The sequence below is a fragment of the Aulostomus chinensis genome, chromosome 4 (assembly GCF_037954235.1).
Source record: "Aulostomus chinensis isolate RoL2024-O1b breed Wild chromosome 4, RoL_Achi_v1.0, whole genome shotgun sequence".
Taxonomy (NCBI): Eukaryota; Metazoa; Chordata; class Actinopteri; order Syngnathiformes; family Aulostomidae; genus Aulostomus; species Aulostomus chinensis.
Genome location: NC_141323.1, coordinates 14553116 through 14574734, shown reverse-complemented (window position 1 = coordinate 14574734; position 21619 = coordinate 14553116). Strand labels below are relative to the sequence as shown.

Below are 21619 nucleotides of genomic sequence, written 5' to 3'. Positions count from 1 at the left end.
TTAGGTGCTTTACGGAAGCTGAATGTCTTTTTTGTGTTATATGCAACGACAGTAAAATATCTGTAACATCAGAGCCAATCAGTGAGCAAAATTCTCGACATTTCAGACGTTCTGCAGCAAATACCACAAAAGTTGATTTGAGTGATTTAATTAATGAGCATTTTTGACTTCGCCAACTCACCTCCCCAGACATCAGACAAATAAACTGATTAATATGGACACTTTAAAGTTTTCAGCTGTGCTGGTGAAAAGATTTGATTTGGTCTGTTGCCAAGCTGCACTCGCCCCTTTTTGTAAGGCCACCGCTTTTCAACGCAGCCTTGTTTGGTAAATCACTTTGGATAAAAGCGGCTGTTAAATAACAGATTAAGAACACACCAGAATTGCACGTGATTTTTTTTTTTTTGCCTCATAAGCGAGGCTGGCAGGAACGCATTGATGCTGGCTGGCAACTGGGTGCAGGTGGTCGGAGCTCAGCTGTGTTTGATTAGGATTTCTACATAATAAGAGGATACATGAATTTGCCCTCAGCCAGGGATTCAAACTGATAGAATTTCACACACCAATTGTATCTGTCTTTTCCACCACATAATTAATTTCAACGTCAAGCCCAAAATAAACTGGTCAAGTTTGAACCCCATAAGGTGACCGGGGGGGGGGGGGGGGAGTTTTCCTTCACCAGGTGCTCGCTCGCCGGGCAGTGACAGTGACAGATCTCTTAATACAAAGAATAAAGATTTTGCCTGCCTTTTCATAAAAAGTGTCCTAAAATGATCTTTTGATCATATAAATAAATCTGTAGGGTAGCACGGTGGTGCAGTGGTCAGCACTGTCACCTCACAGCAAGAAGGTTCCGGATTTGAGTCCATGTTTCGAGCACGGGGTCTTTCTGTGTGGAGTCTCCATGTTCTCCCTGTTCCTGCTTGGGTTCTCTCTGGTACTCCAGCTTCCTCCCACAGTCCAAAGACATCAAGAGGGGACGAGGCTGATTGATACTCTAAATTGACCGTAGGTGTGACTGTGAGTGTGAATGGTTGTCTGTCTCTATGTGTTGGCCCTGCATCCAGGGTGAACCCCGCCTCTTGCCCGAAGGCAGCAGGGATAGGCTCCAGCCCCCCCACAACCCTTAACAGGATAAGCGGTAGAAAAAAGATGGATGCATGGAAATTATTCTGTCGAGATACGGAGTTCCAAAAAGTACACAGAGAGGTGTGTGTGTGGGGGGGGGGATCACAGATGAAAGGAGAAAAGAAGAAAGTAATTCTGAGAGATTTCGCAAAAGTATCTTGAGGTCTTGCAAAACAAAAATTTCGCTTGGGTCAATGTACTTCTGGGTCATCGTAGTCAATACAGTGTGGTAAGCACAGTTGCACTCTAAGTGTCTGTCCAATCTGAAAGTAGCAAACAGTTTTAGTGTCTTTGTATTTCAGGACAATCCAAGTCCGTCCCCAGTGTGTGTGTGTGTGTACACCATTGCAGAAACTTAGATTACAGTCACCCAGAGGTACATTGACCTAAATGGAAACTTTCGTGGAATATCGCAAATGTACTCCAACTTTTCTTTCAACCGTCTATTTTTTTTTCTCCTCACCGTGCCCCCTCCAGGGCTCTGAAACTTTTCAACAGAAGCAAGTGTGCGCACTTACACACACACACACTCACATTCTTCCATCTATCAGTATGCAACTTACATAGCGACCTTGCTTTGATCTTTGCTCCATTCCACTTTTACGTTGTGCCTCCTATCACTCTATTTACTTCAAAGTTGTAGCCTGATTTGTATGGCTTCCTTGGCTACGTTGTCCTCCAACTCAAGGTGGATTGTTTGACGACTTCATCATACAAATACAAGAATGAATGCAGAGAAGAGAAAATCGATCAGTGGCACCAATTCCATGATGGGAATTTCGCAATGCCAAGTGACGCGTCATCGCGCAATGCGCGTTCACGTGAAAGAAAAGGGTGAGGGCACTTCCTGTCTCATTAATAACGTGATTCATGCAACCTTACAATTGTAACTTTGCCTTCTGTAAATACAGTATTGTAGGCGAGTTATTTTTTTACCGGCAGGGTCTTTTTTTCATAACGTTAAAAAAAAAAAAACGAATTGTGAAATAAATTGTTCACATCTCTGTTTTGTGTTGAAGAGAAGTTAAAATGCAGGGGCATTTCAAAAAACAACTTTTTTTTTTTTTAGCAAAGTACTTTTACAAAAAACATTAAAAAAAAAAAAATGTTGCCCAATCTTGTGAAAATACTGCAGATCACATTGCAAATTTGTTTACAAATCCGCCAAAAAACTAAAACCGAGCATTTCTGACCGCAACAGCCACAAAAAAATAGCCCACGGAATCCTTAAGGGACAGACTCTCATTAGCTTTCATAGCAGCGAGCCAAACCACTCCATCGATCTTTTACAGATACTGTATATGCTGGAATGGCAGTGGTGTCCCGCCTGTATTAAAATCTCACTTCGCACCGGCTACCAAGCATAAGTCACCTAGCAACCATGTCTTCTCAAGGGGTTGCTGAAACGCTTGCATGCAGATATATTTGAAAGAAGCTAACAGAGACGTTACCGAGCTCTCCTCATCAATGTATGTGCTAAACTGTGTGACTCTTTTTTTTTTTTTTTTTTTATATCTCTAACAATAAAAGTGCAAGGGAGACAGGGAGAGCATTGATCTGGCCCTGTGAAACATCAACTGTGCGTCCAGCCACACTTGGCTGAGTCGGGGCGATCGAACTTTGGCAAGGCATGAGCTGCATCAGAGAAGGGGATAGAGAGAGAGGGGGTGGGGGATCCAACATGTGCTGTGATAAACCGGGAGCCCAGACCACCGGCAGCACACGCTCCTGTAAAAGGCTACACAATAAAACTGGGCAACAGGATCGGAGAGAGAAGTTTGCTCGCTTTGCTGTAACGTTACAGAGTGGAACTAAGGCAATCTTTTAGCAGTGTACTCAAGCACACACTGACAGCTTTGCCCCCAAGTTGCAGATGCCAGGGGAAATGTGCTTCATTAAACCCATGCGTGCGCGCACACACACACGCACGCGCGCAAACATGTACCCTCCTTAAGCCCCCCCACAAATTTGCACAGACACAGTACAAATCCATCTACAAACATGCAAAGACAGAGCCTGGGCCACCTGCAGGGATCTTTCTGGCATACTTCCTTCACCCAAGTGTTGTTGCATAAGTGGTGTAATGTAATGATGGGCAAGGTTTTGACTGTTTGCCATCCTCGAGGGCCCAGAGACATTGTAAGCTTTCACACAGCGGAGAGGGACACAGCAAGGTCAGAAAGAATCGAGGCTGACGCGTAAGTGTGTAAACTAAATTAAAATGAAGTGTTGAAGCAAGGCACACGAGAAAAAAAGGACATGGACGGAGAGGGGAGGGGGGTTTAGTGTTGCGTTTGTGCGGATGAGAAAAGTTAGTTGACAAATTATCGATTTGATTCTCTCATTCACACAAGCCCGGTGTTGCATAAAAACTTATGAACTGAGATGAGCCATATCACCTGGAGCCATATCAGCTTTGAGCTCTTAAAAGCGGCAACACTGAGTTGCAATATAACTGTTTTACTGTTACAACCCAGTTTCAAGTCTGTCCAGATGTAAGCTTTAATGGCCGTACAAGAATAAAGGTGTACAAGCTATAGATAGCCACTATAAGTCATACGACACTGTAAGACCTGGTCGTTCTGCCACTTGGACAAAAGGTAACTACAACTGGTTCTTTGGCTCTGGTGGCAAATGGTGGACAGACGCCCCAGCTGACATGGAACCAACTCCTACCCAGACAATCGAAGATGATCAATGAAAATGCAAACGAATATAAGCTTAGCATGCTAACTGTGTCTAAAATACCACATGACCCTGGGACCCCACAAAATCCCAATGGATTTGTGCCGGTTCAGATACATGAACACACTTTTAAAAAGTTGTATTTGTACACATTTGTGTGGGTTTTTTTCTTTTAATCATCTTTCGTCAATTTAGCGCATTGAAATCTGCATTGAATTTAATCATTAAAAAAAGCTAACCTTTCCCTTGCGCCCTGATGTAACATTCTATGTCACTGATGCACCAGCGCTGCAACTCTCGTCAGTGCGGAGGACTTTGAGACATTTCGGTAATTTAATGTATTCGTAATTATTTCGGGACTGCACTCACTCTTGCAACTCTAGCCTATCCCAGCTGATTGAATGAGCATTGGGTGAGAGGCAGGGTTTACCCCGGACGGGTCACCAGTCCATCGCAAGGCCATCAGGAGCAATTAGGGGTTCAGTATCTTGCTCAAGGATATTTGTGCAAGGTCACCGGGGGAAGTGAGGACCGAACTGACCCTGCTAGATGGCCACTCTACCTAAATGGGCAACCCTGATCAGGGGCGACATGGCTCGGAGGTAAATTGGGACTTAGGGAGAGTCGTGTTACGATCCAATGCACTGTGACTCTTGCCAGTGCTGAGGACTTGTCCTCCCTGCCAGGTGAAAAGAAAAGGCGGCGAGTCCCCATCTGTTGAAAAAGTCGCGTTACAAAGAGACAGGTTTTTACTGCATGAAGGTGCAAGTAAAAGAGCAAGCAGGGTTAAATAGAGCCCTGGCAGCAGGAGCATCAAGTGCACCACACATAACTGATGTGTGTGTGTGTGTGTGTGTGTCAGTGCTATTTGTTTGTATACACACCCACTAAGGAGTCTTGACAATGACAATGGATGTCACTGAAAGCCTGTAGCTAAATTCCAGCTAGAGTAGCATCCTACAACATCACTCTACTTCCTGCATGGACAGCTCCGTTAGAGGACACAGTCCCCCCCCCCCCCCCCCCCCCAACACACACAGTACAAACACTGTCATAGGAAGTTGTGCTAAAAGTGTTGAGGACAGATGCAAACTCAGCTGGGGAGAGCGGAGCAAAGCTGAGAGCACGGAAGGACACACACACACACACACACACCCCTAATGCTACAGTTATAACCAGCAGAGAACAAAATGGACAGCTAATGGTAAATAAATCAGGTAGCAGGACCCAAACAACTCCGACCTTCAGCTTTAAAAGCCAACCACTAGAAAAGTCTTGGCCGGAGAAAGGTGATCAGGCCACCCCCCCCAAACACACACACACACACACACACACACACTCACTCAAAGCAAAGTAATTCAAAGTGATGTGTAATGAATTTGTGTTAAGTAATTACAGAGAGGAAAAAAAGGAGAAGCAGAAAGAGCTGGTTGGAAGTGACCTTGGAGGAGGAAAGGGCAGGCGTGATATAAATCAGCACTGAGATTTGCTTAGTGTAGCAACACTGCATCAGATATGAAATATTAACACGCTTCTTCCTCCAACGTGTTTTTATTGCATTTTTCCACTTGATTTAGAAAGACATCCGGGTTTTCCTCTCACTGAAGTAGCCTTCGTGCACGTACATACTTTACTACCGCCTTTGCTTTTCACCTGGCGGCGAGGACTTGACTCGCGAGTCGCATTTGTGGTCGCAAAGTTTAGTTGGCTGATGTTTTGAGCTACCTGGGATAGGCGACATTATGTCGGAAAAAAAAACAAAGAAAAGATTCAAAATCATCAAAATAAAAACATGAGAGAAATGAAAAACAAAAACATAAACAAGGAATTATCCTTAAATTCTGCAGCTGAGACCTGGACTGTACTTTTCCAAATGTTAGATGTCCAAAATGTCAAATTAAGCCAAAAATTCACTTTTTTTTGGTGATGGACTCAATATCTAGCAAACCAATCAGTCTTAAATTAGACCATGATTTAAAAAAAAAAAAAAAAAACGAACGTGGAATGAGGATTCAAGTCAGAATGAAGTTGCGCTTCAGATCAACATGTCTCAGTATAAATTGAAAATATCAAAGTTGAATGTTGAAGCAGTCCAACTCTGACAAAAAAAAAAATCCAATTTTGCTTCCCCAGCTTCCTTCAGTCCATTACTTCCTGTAACTTCTGAATGAGTGCATTCTTCCTTTATTTCTACAGAATAAACCATGTTTGAAAAGGAGGGGAAATTTGTATGCAAGTGTTGCGAAGCCGAGCGCAGACCTGTGAGTGCTGATAAAGTTCAGAGTTGAACCCATGCTGTACTCTCTCCTTTGTGTTTGTGTGTGTGTGTGTGTGTGTGTGTGTGTGTGTTCAGGAGCCAGGGACAACTCAGTCTGTTCTATCAGCGTACAAACTAGCTTAGCTGCAGCTGGGATGAATCGACACTGTGGCCTTCATCCTCATTGTGCACACACTTTTCTGACTCATCTCACCCACAGATGCATTCAAAAAGAAATTGATTACTTCCTCTCCAGACCGCCCATTTCCTTTTTTCTTCTCCGTTGCTCGCTTTCCTGCCTTCACCCTTTCTGCGTGAATGTTTTTTCTGTTCATACTTTCCTTCAGAGGGGGGCGCGGTGAGGGAGGGACCGACTTTTGTACTGCGTTCCTGCTCACTCAGAAGTAGTAGGTACCAGTGTGCACCTGAAAAGGGTACAAATGCTTTCAGGTAACGTTGCGTACCCTTTCTCTGTGCACTTCTGGCCTCTTGAAGACCAATATTGTATTTTTCAAAGGTAATAAATGCGCCTTCTGAAGGGTGTCCTTCATATGCCTCTGCTGAGCTCCCTGGTGCTTGAGGTCTGATCGCAGCTCTGCGCCTCCTCTGTTCGAGGAGCACTTACTGTATGCTGCAAGTACAGGAGTACAGCAAATCTCAGCTCTGTTTTAATGAACTTGATGCGTCGCCTTTGAAGTCAAGAAAAGTGAGCCTTTTGAGGTGGCGCTACTGTGTGTGCGCGCCTCAGATGTAGCGGCGTTTAAGAAGTGTAACTTTCTCATGTATGCATGGTACCGTTGTTTATTTCCAATGGGAAAGAAACAGATCTGCACACCAAAGAGGTCCCTTTTGCAGAAGTCACATTGTGACGTTTTGAGTTTGAGGATCTTTGACTGCGTCTTCTTCTGCTTGCTTTTTTTTTTTCTGATCCCACACTCATCCCACCGAGGTACTGGATATGCTTCTCTTTTTTTCCTCCCCTTTTTTAAAAATTTCTGCATTTTTTTTTTCCTGTTGACATTCTTCACCTCCTTGCTTTGAAGAAACCCTAACAGCCACCTCTAAACTAGCTAACTAGCATGTTGAAAATTGCAACCTTTGACAGTTGCAAGTTTTGAAAAGTTGGTGAACAGCTTTAAAGATGTACAATAAATATGTTTGGAAACTCTGCTGTGCTAAAAAAGACCTAAATTCCGGCTCATTTATTAATGACCTGCAATTCAGATACGGTTCTCTTTTTTTCCAACGGATATTAAACCCCCTAAAATATGTGTTTGCACACCATTAAATATTAAATTTCATTAGTAGACAAAGTCATTTTCACAACAGTAGCAACTTAATTCCATAGTAATTCATTCATTGGAAGCTGGCTGGGACTGCCTGCATCTCCCAATAAGAATCTCTGGTAAAAGCTAGCTTGTCCCTTCTAGCTTGTCTTTTAACTCAGTGTTTTTAATTCTTCAAGTCACTTTTATGCGGTTGTCTCGGTAGAGTGGAGTGATTGCTCCGTCTCCTGTCACGAAATTTAAAAATGGTAGCAGTTTGACATCGTCCCCTCGCTACGGCTCTGTTTCGCACACCCCGTTGCCTGAACTCCCCAGCTCAGAGACCGCAAGCGCTTGTCAAAGTAAAAACCCCAGTTAACGTCATTACAAGTCATTCATGCTGTACGCTTTAGTCGTTTTTCACGTTAGTAAAAAAAAATAAATAAATCGCACAGTAGACCCGAGTGTGGACACTGAACTTGATGCCCCTGGATTTCTCATCTGGGGAGGGGGGTTGGGGGGGTTATGAGTCCAGACACACTCTTCTTTTTCCACAAAGCTTTCATTCCCCAGAGAACTTCTTCTTTCACATCTTGTATCCTATCAGTCTGGGGTTGCAGACAGTGGTGCCAAGAGAAGAGAAACATAGAAAACACACTCCTGCAAGCCTGAACTGTCTGCTGCTGTCACAATAAGAACTGCCCGAGGCCAGGAAAACATACTGGAGAAGTAAATCTAGCAGCTCATCTACTTGAGAATTCTTCAGACACGCATACTTGAAATATGCTTCTGGAGGTGAGGTTTAAGACCTTTCCTCAGCCAGACTTGTACGGATAATGCTATACCCTAATGCAAACCAGCCATTTAAGTCGAACTTTCTGAAGTGCATTCCAAGTTTGATTATTGGTTAATGTCATAAAAAAGTTAGGAAACAGAAGACCTTCAATTTCTTACAGGAATGCACATTAGGAGAAGTTATTATGTAAGACAGGAGGGAAACAACAACAACAACAACAACAACAGTGAACTTTAGTTCCGTCTTTGAGAAGTCTAGCCAGTCCCAACTTGAAAACAGTATTCATATTTTGAATGAGCGTGGCAAAAGAAAATGAACATTTCACTAATCTCATTTTAAGACGAGCGCAAGAAGACAAAAAAAACAGTAGCAGTTGAACATTCAGTCTGAATGTTATCAAGTGGTGGTGGAGAAGTCTGATAATGTGAATCAGACGGATGCAACACAACAATATCAATGAATGGCTCGTCTCAATCTCAACTTATTCAACCATGGCAGAGAAATAAACGGCCCAAATTAAAGTGTCCACAAAATGAAGTGTCCTGGAAAAATATGAACAGCCCTAAAGCCTGAACTGGCTGCTACGAGGACGACAACAAAGAAGAGCGAGACGCGGTCGTTGGCCCCAAAAAAACAAAAAACACCATTGATTTGTGAATGTATGTACACATGCTGGCGCGCAAAACACACACGCAAACGTGTACTACGCCCACACAGCCAATTCTACGTGTCATGGTTGAGAGGATCAATGTGTCAACACAACAAAGCCGGGGCGGTGGTCTCCTCGAGGCATGACAAGGTGGGAGATATTGAGTGCCTGGCCTCTGAACCTGGTGGTGGAGACAAACCCTCTGGGGAGGAGAGAGAAAACAGAGGAAAGGAGATGGAAAGGCGGGAGCATTTGGAGAAAAAAAAAAAGGGTAGCGAAAAGTATGGGTAGGGGGGTGGGGTTGAGTAATGATGGGAAAGGAATGAGACAGGAGAGACGAAAGGTCTTCGAGGCAATAGTGTAAGAAGCGGAAGGGGGAGATGGCACAGAGGAGAGCGGAAGGTAGATAAACAGGACTGGGAGAGGGGAACGGTGTGTGTGTGTGTGTGTGCGTGCGAGAGCGCACGCCCTTTCAAGTGCTGCTATGCCACGTTCAACATAATATTGCTTGTTTTTAACGTGTTAGCGAGTGTGTGTGGCTGTCCCCTCGGGTGTCGATTCCAATTCATTTCAAGTTGATGTTACTGGAATGACAAGACGTTTCATTGGTTGCCGCGGCTTCCACTAAATACGCCGCATCAAAAGGTCGATAGTGTTACAATCACACGGCTGTGTTCCGAAATTAGCACCCTTTGGTATTATACAGCCCAAGAACACGGTCATTTACAAGCAAAAAAGACATGAATGGTTGGAAAAGTCCCCGATTTTTGGAATGAGGCTACAGATTTGACGGATTGGGAACACATTGGAGGTGGGGCCCCGTTTATTCACATAAAAGCTGCCAAGTGGCCCATGAAGGTATAAAAAAGTTTGGCTTCCAGCTGTGAAGAAAATGCTGCAGGAGACTTGAGCCTCCCGAAATGTCTACTTGCTAACTGCTGCACCAACTGCCAGAGTTGCTAACCTCCAGTTTAGCCCTCGGTTCACTTGAAGGAGCATTGAGAGACAAACGTGTGCCTGAGTGACACTGAGGAGTACACATTCATATGAAATGGCGTTTGAGACCATATATCTTGTTCCTTTTGTTTTTCAACCCCTTTTTTGCATTTATTTCAGGTTCATATGTCAGTGCGTTATCTTTATGTGCATGTATCTCAGGCATTGCGTTGTGGCTGCAGTGGGAATACATAGCACCTATATGAGCTTGCATCTGAGGACTATGGGATCTCTCTCCCTACTTTATGCAGGTTAGAGGGATTCCAGGGGAATCCTCTGCAATGCAGTATTAAAGACATTAAAAGATGTAACTGTTCTTTGTCTCACACACACACACACAGTCTTTGTTTATTCTAGATCCCTCCCTATGTGCATGAGAGGGTTGTGTTCTTCTGAATAATCTTTCAGCGAAATGAAAATGGGATTTAACTGCGGTATTGGAGTCGAGCGCGGAGAATATAAACAGTGAGGTCGCACAGATAAAAGAAAGAAAGAAAGAAAGCGTACAAATGTCTGGATGTACATGTTTGCTTTACATTTCCGTGTGTGATGCGTCAACTAGACTTTTGTTGAACAATGTTGCTCTGTTGAATGTATGACGTGCTGTGTATGCACACGCCGTCTATACATTTACCGTTCTGACAGTAAATATGAGTGTGCTGCTGTTTGTGGACATACGTCTGTTTGTTGAATGCGGTTGGCTTAAGCGAGGGAGGGAGGGAGGGAGGGAGGGAGGAAGAGAGGGATAAAAAACAAACGGTCCAATCCTCTGAAGATGATGACTACGCGTTTGTCAGAGTGAATTTATTTATCACAGATGCCAGTGAAATTAGCATTGAAATGATTCTGGTGACAGACCAACTCTGGATATCTCCGATGGCAGACACCCAAAATGTTTATGTTTACAGGACTCAACGGGGGGAGTAGAGAGAGATGACGGTGTGTGTGTGAGTGTGAGAGAGAGAGAGACTTTGCAGTGTGGAGAGATAATCCGAAAGGCACGATTAGGCAGAATAAAAAAACAAAAACACACACGCCAGGGTTGGAAAATTGGACTAAATGTTGAAAAGAGACAATATAAGTAAGAGGAGACTCAATAGAATGAGCTGTCGAAATTGTTTAATTACGAGTCCGGTTTGATAAGTTGAAAAAGAGAGTGTTCCTCCTTCACAAAGGGAGTAAGAAAGGAAGAACATAGGAGAAAGAATAATGAGGGGGGGGGAAAAAGATACTTTTTATGTATGGAAGAGATAATGCCTATATTCAAAAGACGCCAGGAGAGCAAAAGATGGATTTATGGGGGGGTGGGGAGCAGGGTCAAGAAAAAGAGCCGCTAATGCAGCTGAAGGAACGGGCAGGTATATAAAGTACATTCTTCTCCGTGCATAATGATTTAATCCCACCTGTGAGCCTTTTTATTATTAACCAGAGGATCACAGTGCGCCTTCCTCCTCCACTACCCCTGCCTAAGGAAGTGGACGGAGACGGCGGGGAGAAGTACGAAAGAATAACCGTGTCGGCGGAAGAAATGGAAGAAGAAATGAAGAGGATGGAGGGGGGGGGGGGGGCGTTTGCAAGCGGGGAGCACAGAATGTAACAGTGTGTTGCCATGGTAATAGATACACTACTGAGTGCAACTGTGCGCATATAAATGGATGCGAATGGGAATTTCTGGAATCTACCATCATAAATAAACATCTCAATGGAGTTCTCTCACTTGCTGCATCTAATCTTCATGTCAGGCTGTTTCATGGTGATCCCCATCTGTCTCACACTCTCTCTCACACACACACACGGGTCATTTTTGTGCACATGTCCCAGCAGAAACACAGGAGGGAATCCAAATGGTGCCATAACGGTGACCTTGACCTCCGAAGCGTTTTCAGGTCATCTCGAGTCCCGGTGGAGGTTTGTACTATATTTAGAGATTTTCTTGCAGTCACAAGAACGGGACGGACACTGTGCACATGTGAGGTGACGTGACCTTTGACCAGAGAAATCTTTTCTCCCCATCCTCGAATCCCAGTGGACATTTGTGCCAAACTTAAAGCTTTACAGCATTTTTGGGAAGGATTCATTTATAAACAAGAAACCGCAATGTCTGCCTGTCATGGTGACCTTGGTCTTTGATGATCAACATCTTTTCAGTTCATCCTCGAGTCCCGGTGGAGGTGTGCGCCAAATTTGAAGAAATTCTCCAAAGTCATCCCTCAAATATTGTGTGAATGAGAATGTGACAGAAATGGCACGCGTGTGAGGTGATAAGCGAGCTCTGACCAACAAAACTGTGCGGTACAGACCTCCACTGGGACTCGAGGATGAACAAACTTAAGGAAAATCTCCCCGGGTGTTCCTGAGATATTCGGGTGAAAAAACAGGGATGGATATCAAAGCAGAACTCATTAAAGAGCTAGACTTTGAACTAATCCAAAGAGGATCTATAAAACCCTCACTAAATCATGCACTTAAGCCTCAAATTAGCCTTTTCATTTGTGTTGATTATTGAAGAAATCAAAAGCTTCATCTAATGCCGTTTTGGTCCCGCCAATCAGGCGAGTAATTGGTTGTTGTGCACCGTCCAATGTTATCATCCAAATATGCACTAATAACATAATCAATTCTCAAATGCTGATTACATCAAACAGGGAACTCAATCTAAAAAGAGTGAATTACCTGCAAATCTAAAAGAGTGAATTACCTGCAAAACCATGGACAGAAGTGTAGTTTTGAACGGATCATCTTTGGTCTCCAGCAGCGTCCAGAGGCTGGCACTCTGTCGATTCACCAAGATGTCAGGCGGGGAGGGGAGAGAGAAACGAAATAAGTTAAAGACATCTAATTGCCTTCAATTTAAAGTTGTGTATAAATGTAAAAAAAGGAAAAAAGAAAAACACAACTGCAAAGTCCAGGCGTACACTAAAATGCCTCACAGGTTCAGATGTAACATTCATAGTGATGTTTACATCGAATTTTGCAAAATGTTAACTAGAACGTATTGGGGGTGTAATCACTGAGCCACTAAATCGATGTATCGATTGATATTCCTATGATCCAACTACATCCATCTGTGCTCGGCAAGTTGGCCTTCCGGACGACACATCGATCTAAAATCCTTTTCAAATGTAATTAATTGTATCAATACTAGGAAATAACTCACTAGATTTATATAAAAATGGGTTTTTCATACTTTAATGATAAAGATGTTGAACGTCACTCTCTTCAGTCTGCCTGACCGTGATGTCATCACCACACACCAGCGGCAGTGCGAATTTCAGAACGACAAAACGTAGCATGGCGAAGGACAGAGGAGAAGCCGGCGAGCGAGCCAGCCCAGCGACTGTTAAATCGGCCCGAAGGGATGTTGGTTGCACTTTAATTTTAAAAATAAAAAACGTGAATGCATTTGATTTCAAGTCACTGAATCGTATCGTTCTAAACGAACCGATACCGCCCCCGAATCGTATCCGTAACCACGAAATCGTGACGCGAATCGAAACACTGTTAAAACTAATCGTTACACCCCCAGAAAAGTATGTCAGGTTTGTATTCCTCCGCCAGTTTATATCAAAGTTGGTCTAGACTCACGATAACAAAGCGAGTGGAGTGGAGACGACAATGAACGTGTCTTTTTGGTAAAATGAGACTCAAATATCCAAACAAATGGGGAGTCAAGAAAGGTCTTCGTCTCTGAATTTCCCTCCTTTGAACCCTTGCACTGAATATTTCATTTGACTATATTTATGACCTTTAATCTGCTTTTGTTCATATTTTAATATCTGTAATATATTTGCCATCTTCACTCAAGGCTTTATTGAGACCTCTTTGTCATTTCATGCCATGTGTGGTCGATTAGATGGTTTTTCAACTTTATGACCGCTAAAATCCAACCTGTTGAGTCCAACTGATCATTTTTGCCAAATTTGGAGAAGTAAAGAAAGTGCTAAAGACGGCGCTGCACCCTGTGCGTGCCGAGTTGGTGAGAAGCAGAGAGCAAGTTTAACTGTATTCCTCCTGCCACTCACCCCCAAGTTTGTCAGCTGCGTTTCACTAATTAACCGCCATCTTCCGAGCTGCGGCTGAGTGTGTGGTGACTTGCTCCTTTTCTCTCTCTCTCTCTCTCTCTCTCTCTCTGCAGTGATTGCAGCAATGCTCGGATGTTAGCAAGAGGAGAGGATGTTTCTGGGTCACCAGCTGCCTACGCTTTTTGCAAACACAGCAATGCTAGACCTCACCAGCTGTTTTCTCTCACTATCTCTACCCCTTCAAAACTTCCTTTTGTTTTGTGTGTGTGTGTGTGTGTTTGGTTTTTATTTTGTCTTCTCTTTCTCGCTACATGTTTCTCTACACTGTTTCCAGAGGCTTGCCTGCGGCTAAAGGAAAATTAACTGTCTCCTCTCTTACTACAACCTCTTCTGTGCATAATTTTTCTCTGCATTAATAGAAAGGAGATAAGAGACTTAAGCAACTCTGAAACAATGGCGCATATTGATCAGTGGCGAGGGAGCAAGGAAAAGGACACGCGGCGGGGACGGCAGACATTTTGCCTTTGATTTTGGTGGTGGGAGGAAGCGTTGATCATACGGTTCCTCCGTCCTCCGATTCATTTAATTACCTTTCAGTAACCTTGCAAATGAAGGGGAGATGGGAAGAGCGGGAAAAAAAACAGGATAAAAAGAGGACGAGAGGGAGAGAATGCAAATGAAAATGGGATAAGAGTAATTGGACAAGAGTGATAATACTAATCCTACAGCAGTTAAATATGCATCAATGGGATTTAAGCCACGGCACGGTAAACGTGCGGCGTCATATCAGAAATAGTTTTAAGTGTATTTTAAATTATATCTCACTCAGTGTATGAGTTTACAAACGCTAAGGCTTTGCATTTGGGTGCTTTATTTTAAGTGTTTATTCACACTGCTGCTCAGGGGTCCAGGAGTGTGTGGTGTGGGTGTGGGTGTGGGAGCGCGTCCCTTTTTCATCCCTTTTAACCACCTGTGCATTTGGATGCTTCCTCGCTAGCGACGGCCATTTTTGTTTCACTCTTAGGTTATGCGATGTATCCTGAACACCTTCGAGGAATTTCTTCAAAGTTGCCCCAAAAGTCCACTGGGACTTGAGGATGAGCTGAAAAGATCCATCCATCCATTTTCTATACCGCTTATCCATCAAGGGTGGGGGGGGGGGGACTGGAGTGAGAGGCGGGGGTTCACCCTGGACAGGTCTCCAGTCTGTCGTGGGGCCATCAGGAGCAATTAGGGGTTCAGAATCTTGCTCAAGGAGACTTGGACATGGTCACCGGGGGAAGTGAGGATTGAACCAGTTACCCTTGGGTTGCTAGACGGCCGCTCTACCTCTGAGCCTTATTTTTTCATTAGCGTTTCCTGTAAAAATGGCATTCAGTGGAAAGACAATTGCCAAAAATGTCTTGACTGCTTGGAAATCAAATTTAAAAAAAAAAAATCAGCTCAGGACAAATTGCATCAGTAGTTTGGGTTCATCCGAAGAAACGCGTGCTCAGTGTTCTCTTACATCATCGTGTCTAAATTTACGACAAAAGCTTTTGTCCAAAATTTCTTCTTCAAAGCTCCCATTTCTTTAATGATTTCTGCCAGAAAAGTTGTGCGAACAAGTGGCCATTATTGTTTTGTGTTTTATTTTGTAGTGCCGAGCTAAAAGCAAAACCTGGCTTGTTAGTTGTTGCCAGCTAGCTGTTGCTAGCTGTGGGCTAACCCCATGTGGATGCCACCGCTCTAGTTCACCAAGAAGTTCACCAAGTTTTCAGAATTTTTAGTGTAGAAAGCCGGAGAATTTTACTGCAAATGTTGCGATTGACACTCAGAATGTTGGGTGTGTAACTGCCAATACCAGAGCTCTTTGATCAGCGGGTCAAAAGTTAATACACCACTGTTTTAACTCCTTCTGCCACACACGATGACTGAACCACCATTTTGTGATAATCTCTGAAAATCATGACTTGCCATGTGTTCCAACCCCGTGTGCAAACAACCCCCCAAAAAATAGAAGTTCCTGCAGGCCTGTGCTCAAAAATGAATCTCAGTGTGCTCGGAGCTAATCTCTGCGTACTCCCTGCATGCTGTCCTATTCAATCCTTGAGTTTGGGAGATAAAAGATCAAACACAGTCAAGTGGGCTACAGGGATTTGTGCTTGGAGGTTACATGCACCCACACACACAGCATACATATTCACTCAGATGGGAATCGCAGTTCCAGAGTTGGAGCCGACACTTATGGTACACAAATGCAAGACAAAGCCATGCAAAGTTTGTGTGTGTGTGTGTGTGTGTGTTTCTCCTGCACGCTTTGGATGTGTGACGCGTTTATTTCTCTTATCATGTACATCAGCAGGCATGCGCACACGTGCGGCAAGGACGGCAACGCTTAAAAGCAAAACTGGGAGGGCAATTTGAATTTTAAAAACAAGAGATCAATCACTTCGAGCAAAGATTATCATTTCACACACGGTGCTTTGAACGGAGTACTGGTGGAAAATGTTAAGCACTGACAGCAACCAATACGCCTTTGAACACTCTTCTGCCACAGTTGAGTAAATCCAGCGGGAACCGTTACAGCTGCATCGTCTTACCACTGAACAACCAAGCTCTTTAATGGGGAAATAAAGAACTTGAACACCTCCTGAACTGCAGCTAAGGGCTGTGTTGTGAGACTCTGAATATAGATATTTTCACTTCAGTCTGTGGTTTTCTGCCGGGTTCGCAGGGGTGCGCACCCTACCTGTGGTTTCTGTCTCGCTCGCAGCCAAATTTAGTAAAAAAGCAGATTAAATTTAACTGCATTCCTTTTGAATGCGTGTTCCGTATTGTGCTGCATGACTGAATGCCATCACCGTGTTGCAATGGCAGAAAAGGGACGACCGTCTCAGACCTATTGTGACGGACACAATGACAACTTTTGCTCTGCAAAGGAATGAAGGAGCCGTCGGATCCACCAGGAATGTCTGCAATTCTTGTGAAAATACAGGACTGGCGGAATCAATATATATGTTCTGTGTCAGCATGAGAATGAGTTGAAGTGACAAAGGCAGGGAAATTAAGAATAGGAGCTAACGTTAAAAGACGTCTGGCGTAACAGTAAGGGTGAGGGACACATGGAATTAGGAAAAGACATAGAGGATGAACTGTCAGCGTCACGTAAGTCCTGTCACCATGAAATCCGCACTTTCACCAGCTCACTTTACCGCTTAATCAAAGTCTAACTTGAGTGATTACATGGCCCTCTTTTTTTTTTTTTCCATCAAAGTGGCACAATGTTAAAAAAAGCTCCTAATGCTGTGCTCGAGGAATCATTTCTAATTTATTCTCACCAGTCCTGATCTGCCAACCAAAGCTATTATAGAAAAGTCAGGATGATGTACTGTCAGAAGCCAGCAAAATAGATGTCATCCACAGCAATAAGCCTGTAAGAAGTACCGTCAAATTATTTTCAGGACCTAAGTAACTTTTCCCTCATCTCCCCATTTGGCCCCTGATGCCAGTTCTGCAGCTTATAAAATGCTTATTATCGTAATTGCATAACTGTGCATATAACATTTAAGGATTCACCCAGAGGAAAGGTAAATTCAGGAAGAAAAAAGAAAAAAAAAAAAGAATCGCTTCTTCTGTTTCTCCCTGACAGAACTAAGCCCTATTTAACATCAAGATGTGGACCATTACGGCTTATTTCTGGATTTTACCTCCTCAAGCCAGCCTACGACTGCTTCTCACTCTGCACTGATATATTTCTGAGAAGTGACCGCATTTAAGGAACACCGATCATATTTGAGGATCGCCGGGCGGAAAGGTCTTCAAATTCGTCGGCAACGTCCACGTGAGCTAAAGGACGATGTGGAAAGTTTTTTTGATTCTTAAAGGTCAAGGTCATGGGGGCGGGGCGGTTATTTCCTCTCCACTGGGACGCGAGGGAGACAACGGCCCCTCGTCTCCTTTTTAACGTTAATCTGTATTTTGATGTTCACATTGTTTTACACACACTTCTATGTTGTTGTCAGTGAGACCATACAGCATAAATACTAAATGCTGCTACACAATACATTCAAGTTATTTTTCCCACTAACTGAATTCAGCGGATGATGAAATTCGTGATGCTTTGTTGACTTCTTAAAATTTGATGGCAAACAAAAAGAATTCAGAATAAAATTTTGGAATTTGAAAAAAAAAAAAAAACTCCAGTCCCCCCCCCCCCCCCAACGTAGCTGCGTGTGTCAGGTACTGCAGTACAGACACTGTACAGTACGGCAAGCGGTTAATTACAGGACGTCAACTTGTGCTTGGCTTTCACATCTGCCTCTTTTCCTCAGGAGGACGATTGGAGTGTAAATGAGTAGGAGCGAATGAGTGGAAAAAGAATTAAAAGCATGAGAAAGAGCCCTTCTTTGTGTTTACGGTGGCTCACTGTAGTGAAAGTGACATTTTGGTGAGATGTGCACTTTACAAAAGCCCTGTGGGGTGCAAGGGGTCTGCCCAGCCATGCCAGCCTACTCTCTGCAATCACATTGTATCCTGACACTGAACACAACAGGCAGGCCAGGCCATGTGCCCGAACACATTACGCTCTTCTCCATCAAACACTTAAACAGAAACACACTAATTTTATTGTACCCGACATGAACACAATATCCTCTAATAATCTGGCAACATACACACACCTGGGTTTGTCACACAAGGGAGAACCATCATGCCCTGCGCTAGCCCAGGTTAGCGATGTGACAGTTTCTCGATTAAATTTTAAGCACAGATGAAGTAATAATTGTGTTTGTAGTTTCTATTGCCCAAAGATATTATCATGGGTTTGTTAGAGCCAGTTCTACATTCTGACCCGAAGTCCAGAAGAATAGGTTCTTTTGCTAGCATGTTGTTGACAGCTAAGCTAACGTTACCCTCTTTCGCACCCTTCTCTATATTTACCCTACTTACTCGCCGCCTCCTAGTTTTTAACCAGTATCACCACTCTTAATACGACAATAGAATACCAAAGTCTTGAGAATTTTTTGTTTTCTTTCCCTAAAACAACTATCTCATCTATTCCTGCGCTGCTGCATTTGGATCCACTAGCTTGACAGCCAAGACAGCGGCTGTGTAATAGAGGAAAGTTAACCTATTAGTTAGCTAACCTCACTTTATAAGATGACCACTTTATCTTTTAAAGCAAAAAACCTTTGTCATTCACATCTCGGGGTCCATGGGGAACTCGAGAGAGCAGTGTCACGGTTAAGTACAAGCAGTTTTCATACCCTTCAGTTCTCGCTACATGGTCTGGCACACAAACTCAGGTACGGATGAGGCTACATGACAGAGTATGAACGGTTACAACGTGACGTGACTAAACAAGACAATGTCTGGAGGAACTGAGTGAGAATATTGTCTGTTCTGAAATTTGACACCGTTATAGAATCATCTTGGGTGGATTTAGACAGGCTGAAAGGCTATGAGGCGCTTTCATTCACAAGGATACCCAGCAGGCTTCAGTATTGACTGAAAGTTACCACCCAGTGCAGAGAATTCACAAAACCCACATACCAATCACAGTCGGCTATCCCAGAGCATGGGGGGGGGGGGGTGTTCTTTCACTCTCATGACATGGCCACTAATGCTGGAATTCCAGCACACAATTGAGGGACTGAAGCAGAAAAGAGAGGCACAAAGAGATTGAAGAGAGGGCAATGACTTCTGACTACCGGCTGGGCCTCTACGGTATAGCCGTGCTGCAACCAGTGCTAGTAAATACACCACACACCTGTGTTCTGATTTAGAATAATATTTATTCATGTAAAGAAAAGCTGTTGGGTTTTTTTTTTGCCTCTTAAGTTGTCTTCCTTTGTAGCTAGTATGTATAGCACTTCCCTTTACAACACAATGCAGACTTCACCCTCTTCCTGTCAGTTAATGGAATTCATTACGAGAATCACACTTACAGGGACGCGTTATATTTCATAAACTATGGCATACGATTCAAGCAAATTAGCTGTGGTTTTGTTTATGGTGGCATTAGTGTCAGTTAGTGGGCGCTAGCTAGCCAGACGATCCTGCTGCTGTAGTTTTTAATGACTACGCTGAACTTGGAATAAGACATCAGATGATCTCTAAGGACTGAAAAGAAAAAAGGAAAAAAAAAAAAAGTTAAGATCAGCGATGACTCAGTGATTTTTATTTAATAGCAGGAGCCATGTGGCCCGCACTGACAACAAGAGGATTGTTATCAACTGATGAGAAATCCATTCTAATGAGGAGAAAATGAAGGGGGGGAGGGGGGTTTTATCTCAAACATGATAAACACCCTCTGAACAAGTTAATGAAAAAGAAAAAGGTTCCATTTCACTTGAGGTAACTTTCTGGAGTCTCTACTTTTCTACTTAGTTGTTTTACCCTGTCTTTAGTCTTTGTGCTCAGCTAATTGTGCTGAAACTTCACTATTGTACCTATGAGATTATGAATAATCTGTCCAATTTTAGGAAGGTGAGACTGCATACATCACTTAATCGTCAAGCTGTTTAACCTTTCGCAGATCTGACACCAAGACAACACAAGCTGAACTTAAAGCTGGAGTCCTTCATGCCCCCTCTCAATGGAAGTTTGATCTGTAACATTTCCAGAGTACATAATGTGGCCATGATGTTGACTTTCTCCTCTCTCCTTCCTCTTACTTCACAGGTGGAAAGAGTGATACGCCATTTCGACATTGTGGTATGAGGAAATGATTAATGCATTTGCAGCACAGCTAAGAAAACTGGCGAGTAAAGCTGTAGGCACAATGCCCAGTCTGGTCTATCCTCTCAAGATTTGGCTTCTAAAAAGGGAAAGCGGTATCATCAGTGGGTGCTACGCATATTATTATGGTTTCACGGCATTTCTTCCACCAGGTTTGCAGAAGAGGTTTTTGGAAAGGAGCTAAATTGCACAGTTTTGACGCTATATCATACAGTACTGTCCTGAAATGTTTCTTGTAGGGTTGAGATCTTTTTTCATCTGTGTGTTTTAACCGAAATACGCCCTTCATTCCCACGTTAGAAACGCGTTTACTGAGGGTGATTTATACTCTTAGAGAAGGGAGGAGACAAGACGTTGCATTCATTGAGTCGTAACTAACAGAGAGTTTGAGAAAAGATTATAAGCTGTGCCATTGAAAAAGAGAGGTCCAAAATGTATTACCTTTCTCCAAACAGACCCATGGTAACCCTCCAGTCAGCCGGACGTCAGAAAAGGCAAAGGGGAGTTTGGAACCGCATGACGGGGCAGGCAGGAGAAGGTGAACGTGATGATTTTTGTGTATCAAACAAAGAATCAACGTGAAATAAAAGCAACGCAACCGACTAAAAAGGACGCAACCTCAACTAACTGGACAAACAGGCGACAGAGGAAGCTGACAGTGACTGATTAACTAACGAGGCACAGGTGAAACACTCACACACACAAAAAAGGCGGGAAGCAGACAAAGACAGGAAGTAAATGCGGATGTTGGAAGTGCATTTAAAAATAAAACAGGAACTGAACAATAATTGAATGAAAACATAAATCCCAGACACAGGGAAACAGGGAACAACTCAACAACTAAACAAAAAAAAACGATGCAAACTCCTAATATAAGAGTCCAAAAGCTAAAGTCAACAACCAAATTCCACGCATTTAAAAGGAGAAGCTAAACCATTTCCAAAATAATTCCTGATAGGCTAAAGGCAATCACTTTCAAACTAATCTGATATCCATAGATGAAAACAGATCATGTAAGGATTTTTACAGGATTGTCCCCTTAACTTTAATGATTTAAATCAAGTCAAGATGATTTGTTTTGTTTTTTTTGTATCTGCATCA

At 43.2% G+C, this 21619-nt stretch overlaps 1 long non-coding RNA gene across 1 annotated transcript in view; it reads right to left on the bottom strand.

Moving 5' to 3' along the window:
- The window catches only part of LOC147262809 (uncharacterized), a 46798-nt gene extending 25486 nt beyond the window's left edge, over positions 1 to 21312 (bottom strand). Inside the window, exons 1-2 of the long non-coding RNA XR_015112484.1 lie at positions 20960 to 21312; positions 12475 to 12549 (exon numbers count right to left, since the gene is read on the bottom strand). This is a non-coding gene — a long non-coding RNA (uncharacterized LOC147262809). The remainder of the gene's footprint in view (positions 1 to 12474; positions 12550 to 20959) is intronic.
- Positions 21313 to 21619: the final 307 nt, after the last annotated feature.